The sequence below is a fragment of the Dermacentor albipictus genome, chromosome 5, assembly GCF_038994185.2.
Source record: "Dermacentor albipictus isolate Rhodes 1998 colony chromosome 5, USDA_Dalb.pri_finalv2, whole genome shotgun sequence".
Classification (NCBI taxonomy): domain Eukaryota; kingdom Metazoa; phylum Arthropoda; class Arachnida; order Ixodida; family Ixodidae; genus Dermacentor; species Dermacentor albipictus.
This window is the reverse complement of record NC_091825.1, coordinates 34,081,720-34,095,591: the sequence shown is the minus strand read 5'-3', so window position 1 is coordinate 34,095,591 and position 13,872 is coordinate 34,081,720. Positions and strand designations below refer to the sequence as shown.

General features: G+C 41.2%; 1 long non-coding RNA gene across 1 annotated transcript; it reads left to right on the top strand.

The window, feature by feature from the left end:
* Nucleotides 1–8,192, top strand: LOC135908083 (uncharacterized). Its single transcript, XR_010566198.2, has 3 exons — nt 1–280; nt 1,786–1,922; nt 6,970–8,192. It is a non-coding gene; the product is annotated as an uncharacterized lncRNA (long non-coding RNA).
* The last annotated feature ends 5,680 nt before the right edge of the window (nt 8,193–13,872 follow it).

Genomic DNA, 13,872 nt, shown 5'->3' with positions numbered 1-13,872 from the left:
TTCGTCTCCGCAACGACAGCCGCCATCTTCTCGCGCCTAACGTTTTGTAAGGTTTTGTTCTCTGCAATCCGCGCACACAGCTCATCGGTGGCTGCACGTCTGCTCGGCGTCGCAATGCGGCCTGCGTCATTTTCTGGTGCTCGCGCAATCGGTGTGAAACATGTCGCATGTGAAATGTTTGATAGAAGTGCCTCACGTCCAAGTCAAGCCGCCGTATGGGTGTATGGCTGTGCGCCCCGTTCTCGGAAGCGTCGACGGGTTTCCGGCATGCGGATTTCAGGTACGTGCAAATGCTTTTCGCCCTCCTATTGAGCTCCGGAGCAAAGCGTGCAATATTTCATGTGAAAGATGCAGTGCCCGTCATGATGGTGTGAATTTCGAGCGGCAAACGAGAACTTTGGCACTTAGAGCACACCGCGGCTGCTGAGTCAGCGTGGAAATTGTTTTACGTTACCGTGATATGTTGCTGTCAGTCTAATCTGCGGCTTGTGGACAGCTAGCCCACTGACTTTTGCTTGTCGCAGCGATAGGTATATAAATGGAAGCGGTATTAATTTTCGAGAGCAGAGAGTATTTTCGCTCAATGTTTGGTCGTGTTCATGGCGTTATGAAAGCTAGAAAACTAACTGGCTTGATCGTGCTTAGTTTCAACTCCAAGGGGCGTAACGTTGGCGCTGTATATGTTTGTTTTCGGTGTCATATGAGTACCACTTTCATGCTTTTGTTGCATGAGAGTGGTTGCTGCTACATGCCTTCTGGGCAGAACACAATAAAAGCAATTTCCTCACTCATACGTATGCAATGTGACGTAACAAAATTTTCAGCGTTTTATTCGGAGCGTAAATATCCAGTATAGTTTGGTAAGAAACTCAAATTCTGTCTTAGCTTAGTAGGCGTGAAACAAGTGAAACTCTCATTCCTTTTCGAATTATTCGCCCGAACCGCACCGCCCGCAGATGCGTCATCGGGTAATTGACAGTAGCTTCGCTACGTGAGTTGTTTTATGCGCCAATATTGCCCGGTTAATTATCCTGTTAATTTATGCCGACGCTCGTTCGTCTTGATTTTAAGCGGTTACTATCCCCGAGTACCGAACGATGCCAAACTTGTGAGGTGTAGCAAACGCGGGAAATTCAAAGTGGCGTGGCTGCAAGTTCCTGTTTTTACGTTTCTTGCATTCAACGCCAACAGACACAGTATCACTGATTTATTGTCCATTTCTGCTGCACTTGATCAATCTAATGTGACAACTGCGTTTGCTCTTTAATGTTCTCCATTTACTGTGTATTCAGCTTGGCTGCCGCCCTCTCCAGAGGATGCCGCTGTGATAGCTCTTTCGAATAGCACATGCCTCTAGGCCCTTGTGTTTCAAGGGCTCTGGCGAGGCAGCAGTGCTCCAAGTAATTTTACCATCCTATATATTTTCTATTTTGCATCATTCTTCCACGATGGATTTTAATGTTAATAGTATTCGTCATTTGTCATCACCATAATTTTATAGCGCGTAGATTTTACGCACTTTACAGCGACAATTTTTAGGCCAGTTCACAGCCAAGTCACATCTTCCATAATACATCGTCAGCATTACCACTTGTCATGGCGCTGTTTGGTCAAACCTGGCCCTTGCGCCATAAAACACCACGCATCGTCATCATCAGCTTGGCTGCCAGAAAATGCTTGAATTTCTTTCAGTATCAAAGTGACGAAATATTTCACTGACGGCCGTGTGTGAAACACGCAAGATGACAAAACTGATAGCAAAATGATGAGATATTTCTTTTATAGCGTTTGGACTCGACTTTTGGTGAGGATGTCCATCGACCTTGGGCCTGGTGACAGCACACCCGACATCGCCAAAGTGCAGCCTATCAGTTGAGTGCCCCCGAATGGACCATCAACATCGGAAAATGAAGCAGAGCCAGGTAGGGGCAATTTTTACTTTGGAACAGAATACTGTCAGCTGCCTCTTTTTTTAAGAATTAAATAACATATTTACAAACCAATCCTTTCTCTTTGTGCAGCCTATATAGAATTGTTTTTTGCTTGTTATAGAGACCTTCAGAAAGCAGTTCTTCTGAACCCTTTTTACATGCACAAATAAATAAAGAGGAGTGCGCTTTCTGAAGAAATTGATGCACTGAAATGTGCGTTCGACACACAGTGAGATGTAAAATAACCAACTTTAAAGCGGTAAAAAAAAGTTTGAAACATGTTCTAACATCATAACCCGCCTTAGCATACGGATCTAAATATAACAGCAACAGAAGTGCATGCAGAGAAGTGTTTGTATATGTTTGCAAGATATGTACATTGTCTAAGAAATTGTTTTTATTTACTTGGAGCTTCTTGGTGTCATGGCAGTGCAGTAAAAGCTCAAAATGATGCCCCTGCTCCTAATAAAACACCTTTAAATTTTAAAATTAAATTATGGGCTTTTACATTACAAAACCTAAAGTTTTGGGAACCTGGCTTCTTTAATATACACCTGAATCTAAGTGCATAAGCGTTATTGCATTTTACCTTCATTGGAGGGCAGCTGCCATGGCCTAGATTGAAGCTGGGACCAGCATGACTGAGCAGCATGGCATCATAGTAAGTGGGCTTTAATACCAGGTCAAAATGAGAAATACCGCTTAGAACTACCAACTTCTTGGCTCACAAGCACTTTGCACTAAGTTAGACGAGTATGGAGTACTGACAGCGACCGTTTATGTACCAATTTCTTTTTAGGCCGACTCCATTATTAGGGTGCGAAGCTTCAATTAGTCAAAACTAGCCTAAATTACAGAACCAGCTCAATACACGCACCATGTATAGCTGGATTTGGATGGAGTCAATTCATGTCGCCGAAAATGGAAGTGGCAGTCACACTATTTCATGCATTTTGCCTAAAACATAGTCAATAATAATTAATCAATTTCTAAAATATTCTTTTCAAAAAGTTTTTTTCAAGCACGAAAGGAGGAGCCAAATGGTGTTCAGGTGCAGGAGCGGTTAGTTGCACGGCACTTCTTGCATGTGTTCACTGGCTTCTTTCTAGCTTGAAAAAAAAAAAGAAAATATTGTTGCACCTACTGAGCAGTAGAAAGCTGGATTGGGAATTTTTCAGGATGCTCTACAATTTTCGCACTGACACTTTTGCTTTGAATAAAATATTTGAGCAGTTAAATAATTGTTAATAACTAATTACCTAATTAGAAAAAATGCAAGAATTGGTTTCACTTCCTCAAAACCATGGCAAACGACATTACCTTGGTGCTGTCCAGCTACTTGGCACTTGTACATATTTAAAGCTTGCACATGTCATACAGACAACCTGGTAATTACAAGGCATATATAGAAGTGGCTAAGTTGTGTGAGCCAGCCATGTCTAGCGAATCATCAGAAACAGCCATGTTTATTTGACTTAAGGGCATGATAAGATTTACATGCTCAACACCTTGTATCAGTGTGCTCTAGGCCTGTTCGTAGTTCTGCTGATACATAAACAATATTTCTCCACGTGTAAGCTCATATGCATCTTTCAAGTATATTGCCTCGTGTGTCCAAAATAAACCATCTTCGCGCTTCCTTCGTTATATCTTCATATGTTGCTGTGCTAAATTTTTAACATGCAACTGCACAAATTTTCATCTAGTTTTCATATTTCCTCGTTGTTTGGTGGCTTTATTTCTGAACAAGTTGTTTTCGTTAAACCCTCTTGCACACAACAGTACTCCGCATTTCAGCTTAGAGTAGGTTTTTTTTTTTCAGATTGACATTAATACACCTTGCCTGGGCAATGTAAGGCATTCTACATAACACGGCCCTGCAATAATGTTTTATAATGCATTCCAGCATCATGCAAAACTGTTTACTTACCAGATTAGAATATTTATAAGTGTTGGAAGTAACAGAACTGGAAGAAGCCAGCAGATAATGAGGCCAAGGAAAGCATACAGGAACATGTTTTAAGTTTTTTTATATGAAGTATAGAAATGATAAATTCTAGGTAAGTGAAAGTGAATTAAAAGATATCCACCTGTGGGTGGGGAACGGACCCATAACCTTCACATTACGCATGTGATATACTAACCACTGTGGTCGTGTTCGAGCGTCGACAATCTGAGGGGCCATTGTGGACGGTTGAATGCTGCCTCGGTGGCACAGTGGTTAATGCATCGCATGCCTAATGCAAAGGCTGTAGGTTCGTTCTCCCCCCATGCCTGGTTGTTTTTTTACCATTTTCATTTCCCTTTATCGTTTCTACATTTAAATAGAAAATTACAAATAAGTTTCCACGTGCCTTCCCTGGCATCTTCCAGCTGTGATTCAGAAAAATTTTGACCCTCAGTATCCTTTCTTCTCGTTTGGAAGAACAGGAGCTTCATTTTAAAAATAATGAATTCACCTTGTTCAGTATCTCAATGTGGTCTCAAATCTTATCACAGCATGTGTATTACTAAGTGAAGTTTTTGGTAAGGTGATGATATAGCATGGGACCTAATTAGTAGCGTTTGTGTGCAGATATGACTAGTCTAATAAATAGGAGGATTTTATGAAGCACTTCTAACATGGTCTGAGCATGTGTTTAAAAAAACTAATCTAGCATGATTTCAGGCATAACTGTTGCCCCTGAAAAATATTTGGATCATCTGCATTGGCATTGTTTTTAGAGAGCTCCAATACTGCTTTGATAGAAGTAGCCTCGTGGAACATGAAGCATCGCTTCTTGCTGAGTCAAGGAAATATTATCTGCATATCTGAGGTGCATGTGTCATATGCTCGAATGCTGTGTAAAGGCTGCTAATAAGAAAATAACTTAACTTGCCTTCCAGAGACTTCTTCGGTAGTCTATGCTACTCAATCATAAACAATTTACCATAGTGAACATTCATCACAGTTGGCTTTGCAATGTTTATGAAAAATACCACAATTGCCTACTAGACATGTGACTGCACTAAAACTTGGAATTAATGAGCAGTAAGATTTATAGGACAGCAAAACTTAGTTTATTACTCCTGTTTCTGCCATAGTTTCTTACAGTAATTACTAGAGGGAACTCTGGTGCTGGAGTCGTACCACCATGGGAATGATGGGAAGCACATGAATTTGTCTGATATCCGTGCTTGTGAATTCAGACGTTCTTTTGGCTTCGTATATTATACGCTATATAAATCTTATTGTAAATTTCAGCGCAGTCTGTACTCTTCGAGGTGCAGAAGACGGCGCCAACACGCACAATTGCTATTAATTGCAACGATTGAGCTTGTCCACGTGGCCAAATCGAAAGGCGCTAAGCGTCTCTAGGCACTGGTATGCCCGCGATAAATTTATCATGGCGTTGCACTCGCTTGTCGTTACATGCCTCCGTGGCCTAATGGTTTCAATATCAGACTTCTGTTCTAGAGTTCCTGTGTTTGAATCCTGTCGTCGGACGATTTTAATGTTTATTTATTTATTACACAGTTTATTGTTGAAAATGACTAGTTTACAAAGTCACAAAGCCGTTTGAAGCCAAACAGACGAAGTTTAGGCAAATCCATGTACTTCCCATAATTTCCATGCTGGTACAGCCGTTCTTGTTTGATCTCCTGTGGACACTAACGTCAGAGTTCCCTCTAGTAATTGTTGTATGAAACTCTTATTTCTCCACCTCACTCGTGTAGAAGCGGCACCACACCTGCTGCGTAAACATGCACTACCTTTTGGCCAAGTGCAGGGAATGCGGTGAACTCGCCCTGTACAAAGCCTGCACTAAGTAAAACAAATCACAACATGCAGTTGCTGCCACGTTGAACTGGTGGAATGAGTAGTGAAATGCAGCACCTCCTGAACTAGTTCAGAAAGTGCAGGTTAATCAAGTGGAGATTATATAGTAACAGAAGTTGGTTGATTCTGCATTACATTCACGAAATATACTTCATGATACTTTTCCATTTATTTCCTCAGTTATTAAGAATCCATTTTGCATTGTTGGACAAAACTACAGAATGCCAGCATATTTTCTAGCATTGACTGGTAGCAAACACGTCAAAACTTGTTCTAGTTTCTGGATTGCCTCTTTAGCCGTTAACCCCCAAGTTAATTCCGGAAGAATGTACCAAATTTTTTACGTACTCAATTTTTCGGTGTCATTCTCATTCTAAAAATATATTACTTCATTGGTCTCTGGTTAGAAATAACACAAAAATAAGAGCTGCCCTTGAGGGCAGCTTTCCCTCAATGCCGACTGTAACTCATCTTTGACAATAAGAGCAGCATATCATCGGGCAGAAAGAGTGCGACTCGTCATTGGCGATATTGGTACTACCTCCAGTCACTAGTACAGCTTGGGATCAATGGTTAAAGGTTGCGACTTTGTTGCTGCCTAATTTTCATTCTGCAGCTGTTACACTTGGGTGTAGCGTGTGTATGTACGTGTGCATGCATTAAAATGACTTCACGCTAGAGGAAAGCAACTGCAGTGCAGAGAGGCATTAGTCATCTTTATATATTTGCTTTGTAAAGATGCACTAAGTTTATCTTTTGCAGTATAGACTTGGCGCTCATTGGCCAAAGATTCCCTTGTGCTACTAAAACCTATCAATTATTTCGCTGTCGGTCTGTGAGTTTTAATTCGTTTTTTTTTGAACTGTGCAATTCCCACTCACAGGAGTGCATGTCATCTGAGGTGTTCCTTTTTCAATCAAGAATGTTTAGGTTGTGTTTGTGAAACTCGATTTTTTGCCTCAAACGAGCTTGTGCAAACTGACCAAGCTGATAATTCTACCTGCTTATATATTAAATATGTTGCAGTTATGAACCCTCATAATGAATGACACATAGTATAAAAATTTTATCTAATAAAACAATTTAACGAAATTTTTCATGTTTTTCGTGTTCATGTTCACTTCTCTACTCTAGTGTCCTGTCTGCATGCCTCACTTTGTTTTTTTTTACATATTAAATATCGTATAAACGTAACCATGCTTTTTTACCACAATGCAGGGGGAAAAGGTTCCGGTAACACCATGCATTCAGTATGGTGGCCCAGATGTGTATGCAAGCAATCTCCTTCATCTGGACCAAGAACTACTCTGCAGTGTCTCGCAGACTTCCATGCGAAGCCCTCAACATTCTCGTCTCAGTGGAATGGCTGCTCATCTATCTGCGTGTCCATCACCAAGACAGCCAGTTGTAAAGCTTCTGTACCCGTTTAAGAAAGCTTAATGATTTTTTTATTTAGTTTTCATGGTTGGCCGTAGAATCTTAACATTTTTGATGTTTCTAACATTTTTACCTGGCACAAAGTGGTGCAATAACTTTAAACCAGTGTAATGTATTTAAGTGATGCTCACTCTAATGCCTATCTGGTTTTGTTTGTGTTTAAGAAATTTGAATGTCTAATAAGGTAACGGCATTTGAATTTGTCATCATGGCTCGTTTCAGTGAGCTGCTAGGAAATAAGACGCAAAGATTATCACACGCCAGTTGTAGCATTTTTGTTTTCATGAGTAAAGTATACACGTTTCAAAAGATGGAAAGTGAGGAAAAAGCCTCAAGAACATAATCAACCTAGGATTGTCATGTCCTTACAACTCTGCAATGACTAATGCCTCATACATCTTGGGAGCACATTGGTCGCAATGCCTACAGGTATACTTGATAAGAGAATAGCTTGCACTCAGATTTGCCACGCAGTTGATGGCTGATGGCTTTTGTTTGTCGTCGTCATGTTACTACTATGTATTGAATATTCATTTAGATGTGCTGCGGTTTTTTGCAGTCACCTATATATATGTTCTTCGTTTCAATAAACATTTAGTTGAGAGTTAGCGCTCATCCTCTCTGCTTCTAGTCTGTGTCCGTGTCACTTCGCGCTACAATCCAAGATCATGTTACTGTACCAACTCGCCCAACTTTCTATCCTTGTGTTAAAGACAGACTCAGACTTGTTCTTACTTATGTGACCGGTTATTTTTGTGCTTTATAATAAGATGCAGTGCTTTTCGAATGAAAACATGTAATAGTTCGTAATCAGGTTAATTTAAAAAACTGTTCTGCTTAAAATTTAATTGAGCAAGCCTGTGCCATTATTCGGTGCTTATGTCTTTGTATTGGTATGGTTTTACTCATCTTCCTTTTTACTTTTAAAATGTGCAAACATTATTATGTAACCATTTCTCTTGAATGAAATAAATACTTCTGACATTTCGTCACAAATTTTACAATGATGTTGTTCAATTACATAACCTTAGACTAGCTGATTGTTATTCTGGTAGCTTAACTTACAATGCCTGTGGAATATTCTATGCAAGCACATGGTGAAAAATAAACTAAATTATTGGGTATAAGCAGGTTACTGGCAGTAAATGGAGCATACATATATTTCAGGAAATAGTGCATGCTTATATATTGAGCAGCATGCACAGCTACACATGCTGTTTTGTTCGTAAATGCTGAAACATTATTCGGCGTGGAAGCACTTTGTTCTTTGGCTTTCAGTGCTACCTTTAAGTCATATGTGTGAAAGTACTAGTAGAAGCATCCCGTGGAGATAAATGACAACTTCGATGAATAGAGGTATAACGTGTGCTTAAAACGGCAAAAAACTTCTTCACAGGCAAACGTATGCTTCTCTAGTACTGCACTTGTTACCGTCGCCAATCCATGCATTGCTTGCGCTCTATTGCATTCAGTATGAGCTACAACAACGAGCTGTGTTCTCTTTCCCTCCTGGTCGAGCTGGTGTTGCGAAAATTTTTGACCAAGAAAAGTGGAGGTTTTTAATTATTTCTGAAATGCATGTAACCATGCTTTTGGCTGTGTGCTGTTTCCACGGGGTTATAAGTACTGGTGCACCAAGGTGCGGGAGATCCTGTGTCCTTAGTGCAGCGCGCATTGTTATTGCGCTCTGCATCCTGCCGGCAGTATACTATCACTGCAGAGGAAGATTACGAAAAGCATGGCCTGTGTGCCTTGCTGCAATGGCGAAACCTTAAATTGTTTGCCTGAAAGGGTCGCACGTTATGCTACCACATGACGGACCAGACGCGCAATATGAGGACGCCTCACAGATTCTGGCTCATACTGAACAAGGTAGTACCATAGCTAAGGCTAGGCAGCGTTCACAAGAGCTAGTCTGCCCATTAACTACATGGCTGTAGTGAACGCTAAAATACTTGCAGGGATAACACCCTTTTGGAAGGGTGTTGTCCATGCTACACCCATATTGAAAGGGGTGTGTCTGTGTTACACCCCATATAGAAACGGTGTTTGTTTGTTTTACACCCATAGGCGAGGTGACGTCATATTAACACCCCTTCTTTTGTGGGGTGTTAATTTGCATCCCGTTGCTTGGGGTGTAGCAATACACCCAAAAAGGGTGTCACCCATGGGACAAGTCATTTACACCCTTAAGGGTGTTAAAATGTTTAGAGTGTAAGTTAACTTGTTGAAGTTAAACCAGTCTATAATGGCGTTCCGCAGGGTAGCATTTTAGGTCCTCTTCTCTTTAATATCATTATTAATGATGTTGTTAATGTATATTTCTACACCAAACTTATTTTATATGCTGGTGATGCAACAGCGTTGTTTTCTTCAAGTAATGCTGTAACACTGCTTACAGTTGCGAATTGTGTGCTTAAAAATTATATACTTGGTTGGTTGAATGGGTTGAAAGGAACACAGGAAAAACTAAAGCAATTTTGTTTCATGCCAAGAATAAGAATGCTTTCCTGAAGGATGACATTAAACTTGGCTCTTCAAAAATCACGCTCGTGAATTCTAATAAAACCTTAGGTGTTTTCTTTGATCATGACATGTCTTTGAATTGTCATACAAATTTTTTAACAATCAAGCTTGCTCAAGTTTCGGGTCTTCTTTTTACTTTTAAACAGATACCACAGAAGGTAAAACTTCTGCTCTATAACTCTTTATTTTATTGCCACCTAAATTACGGCTGCCTGGTTTGGGGCACAACATCTGCCACTAATATTAATCGTATTTTTCGTCTGTGAAAGAGAGCTACCCGGGTTGTGTGCAAAGTACCATTTGACTTTCCATCTAATTCATTGTTTAAACATCTAACGAAACTTAAACCTCCTGATCTCGTCAATTTTCGCTTAGCGTTAACATACGGTAAGGAGTGCCAGAAAAACATTAACCACGCCAGGTCTATAGCCAACTTGAAACGAAATAGAAGCTCTTATGCTGCAAGACTTCCGGAATATTGGTTTGTGCCATACCCTCGTACCAACTATGCCAAACAGAAGCTTTCATACGCTTTACCGAAATTATTAAATAAGTAAATCAACGATGGTATTGATGTTTTTTCTTGATGTAAAAACAAGTTAACAAATTAATTTGGTGCCTATTAGCCTTTAATTTCTGTATAAGTAGGCTTCTTTTTATTGAGTTATGTATTTTTTCTGTTGCTATCTGCTGTATGAACACTTGTATGAGAACGTTTATTGTTTTTGTTTTGTTTTGTTCTTTCTCTCTTACCCTCCCTTTTTGTCATGTGTTGGTTTCTGCTGCTGCTGTCACGAGAAGGTTTAAGGACTAGTCAAGTTGCTCTTTTGTAACTTTTTTCGTTATATCCTCCATAAACGTGTATATTTATGGAAATTCATTCATTCATTCATTCATTCATAATGTGTAACAATCGTAATGGTCCGTATTCTATATTTGATCTCCGTGAAGTTATCGACCAAAAGTACAATCATGCTGTTTTCAGCCTAATGGGAGATTTGGAAACCTTAAAAGCCATCTGTCGTCTTGTAGTAAAGTGTTATCCGACGTCGTGTTGACGGCGCGACGACACGACATTGCTCGCGCGACAAAATCGCTACATGCATGCTGCCTTCGCTCGTGTTCTTTGGCATTTTCCCGTTGCTGTCCGCTGCTGTGAGCGAAACAATAGATCGGAGGCAACGGGGGCAACAACTTGGGCAGTTCTTTTTTTTTTTGAAAATGGGCACGACAAGTTCAGCGAATAAATTGAGCCCGCATACAAAACTACTGCTGATCCTGACCACGTTGCGGAACGGGTGCCGCTATTAGCACACAACTGTATGGCACTTAATTTATATGTTTTTATTGGAACTCGTACGTTAGCACCGTATATAACTTTTAACCACGTTGGCCACGTGTACAACATCAATGGCCGCCTGCATCGATGTCAGTTTCAATGAGGCAGACCATGCTACCATGTAAAATAAATGTACGACGATTCCTTGATACTATATGAAATCTGAATGGCGTTGCTCACGTGGGGACGGTGAAAGTCTCGTTGGAGCAAATTTTCTGCCCTCGGCCCTCAAGCTGGCTACATTTGATTCTGATGTAATCGTCAGTATTGATGCCGATTAGAGGATAGCAAATCTCCTTCAGGGCGGAAGAACTTGCAAGTGGTGCTCGCCTACTATGCAGCAGTATGCAATTTTTGGCAAGGCCCGCGCCCAGTTTTGCTTCCTGAATCCTGAACTGAAACCTGCATAAACATTGACAAAGCAACGCCTGTCCATCAAGACGTACTGCGTGTCGGATGCAGAAAGAAAAGTAGTCGATAAGCAAGTTAAGAAATCCTGAGCACAGGCCTTGTTTCCGAGTCCTGCTGGAGCTATGGCACTCACGTGGTGCTATTTAAGAAGAACGACAATGTTTGATGTTTCTGCGTTCATCACTGGACCATTAACGCTGCCACGAAGGAATACGCATATACTCTTCTTTAATGGTGTTTATCGCCAGGTACCTCATTTTATTCAATGTTCCAGCAACTTTAATTGTTTATGAATGCACTGCTATGCAGATGAACGCGCTATCTCGACGATGCAAGAATTTATGAACAAACATTTATTAAGTACAATAGGTGACTTAGTTTCACACTGGGCCAAATAAAAAACGCTGAACAGCTTTTGAAATTCTAAGAAATCTCACTTCAATGAGTCTCGAACTCTTATGCTTAGTTTCCTCGTCGCTTTGTCGTTAACAAAAGTCGCATGCAGCGTGACCCTGAAAAGATTGCCGCTTTGCACCAGTTTAGTCAGCCGATGAGAGCAAAAGACCTTCGGTGTTTTCTGAATCTGCGCTGATATTTCGCAGTTGTATTAAGGGCTTCGTCCAGTCGGCTGACCTACGCACAAAGATGCTATACAAAAAAAATCTGTACGCATGTACCGCAGGGTTCCCGTGCGTGTCCCGCCATCTGAGGCAAATAGGAACTTCTCGGCCATTCCTGTGTCATTTTATTCCGCGAGGCTGTGACTGTGCTGCAGTGACGCTAGCCGCAGTGTGGACGTTGGTGCCATTCTCGGTTAGCTTTGCCATGGGCGCTGCTACGTAGGTACGTACACAAGTCGACTTAAACTAGGGCGGAAGGAAGCTACACCTCAATCAATTATAATGCCGGAAAGTACATTTCGCCATGCAGAAATTTACAGCCAAATCTGCGCGGTCGCAATTTCAAGACAGTGACGGAGCCTCATTTGCTTTGCTGGCTTGTTGGGCTGCATGATCCACCTGGACAGCCTGTGCGTTGGGCCTTACGCCATTAAGAATACAAATTCTCTGTCACGTACAAGATTGGTTGGTGTTATACCGATATCGACCGCTTATCTTGTTTCCTGTCGCCACAACGGCAGCTTCAACGACAAGCTCACAAAAATCAACGAGTTTCCTGACGCTCGTGCCTTCAAACTGGACGAACCTATTTTGAAAAGTTGGTAACGATTTGCTTGGCCCCTCATTTATGAGATCTACAGATAGCGCTAGAATATTGTGTGTATCGACTAGTTCCCAGGTTATAGCATATAAATATTTGTAAAATATATTTACGCGATCAAAATTTGCCAAGGACTGAAGCAAGGATATAATATGTCTCCATTGTTGTTCACGCTTTATGTTAAGGGCATAGAAATACGATTGGAAAACAGTAAACTCAAGGTTGATTTATGTTACATGCGTAATGGGTAAATGGTGCAACAGAAGGTGCCAGGACTGATGCAGGCGGGCAACATAGTGCCACTTGCGGACAATGGAAGAGCTTTCCATGTGTTTGTGAATATTGGTGGCAATGCAGCGACAAATGTAGGCTTTAAGTTTAGCCCAGAGAAATCGTGAATTATGATTTTTATTGAAGAGGCGAGTAATTACGTGATGCCAATTCAACAGCAAATCATACCGTTACTCAAACAACTTAGTTGTCTAGACGAATATATATATATAGCGGAAATACTTACTCAAGCACGCACCAGGGTAATCTGAAAGTAAAACGGAAGAGAAATGAAGCAATAATCAAACGTGGAGGGTCGCGGGAACGAATCCCGGCCACGGTGGCCGCTTTTCGATGGGGGCGAAATGCAAAAACACCTGTGGTACTAACATTTAGTTGCACGTTAAAGAACTCCTGGTGGTCAAAATTGCCGGAGTCCTCCCCTACGGCGTGCCTCATAATCAGAAAGCGGTTTTGGCATGTAAAACCCTATATTTTACATGAGACGTAGATGACTTTGGGGCCACAATATAATTGAGGTGGTGCGGGGAATCTGAAAAGGAGTAATGGTGTTAACGCTAACGTTTGCAAATGCTATTTTGTTCTTCAACTTTGATATCTTGTCGGAGCTGGAGGCTTACCAAAGTTCGGAAGGGCAGTTGGCTTGTTGAGGACACGGTAAAACCTCAAATGAGGCAGTGCAGGGTGACATGGGTTTGGCCTCTTTCGAAGTCAAACAATAGCAGAGCAAAATTACTTTCGAAGAAGGACTCGGGAACATGGATCAAAAGGAATAGGTGGCTCCAGTGCACAAGTGTGTCTTCCTGAGAAGGTGGACACAGAATGTGGAAGAGGTCAGGGAAGTTGGCAACCAAGCACAGGATAATTCAAAGTGTCAGTCGACAACCAAGAGTCAC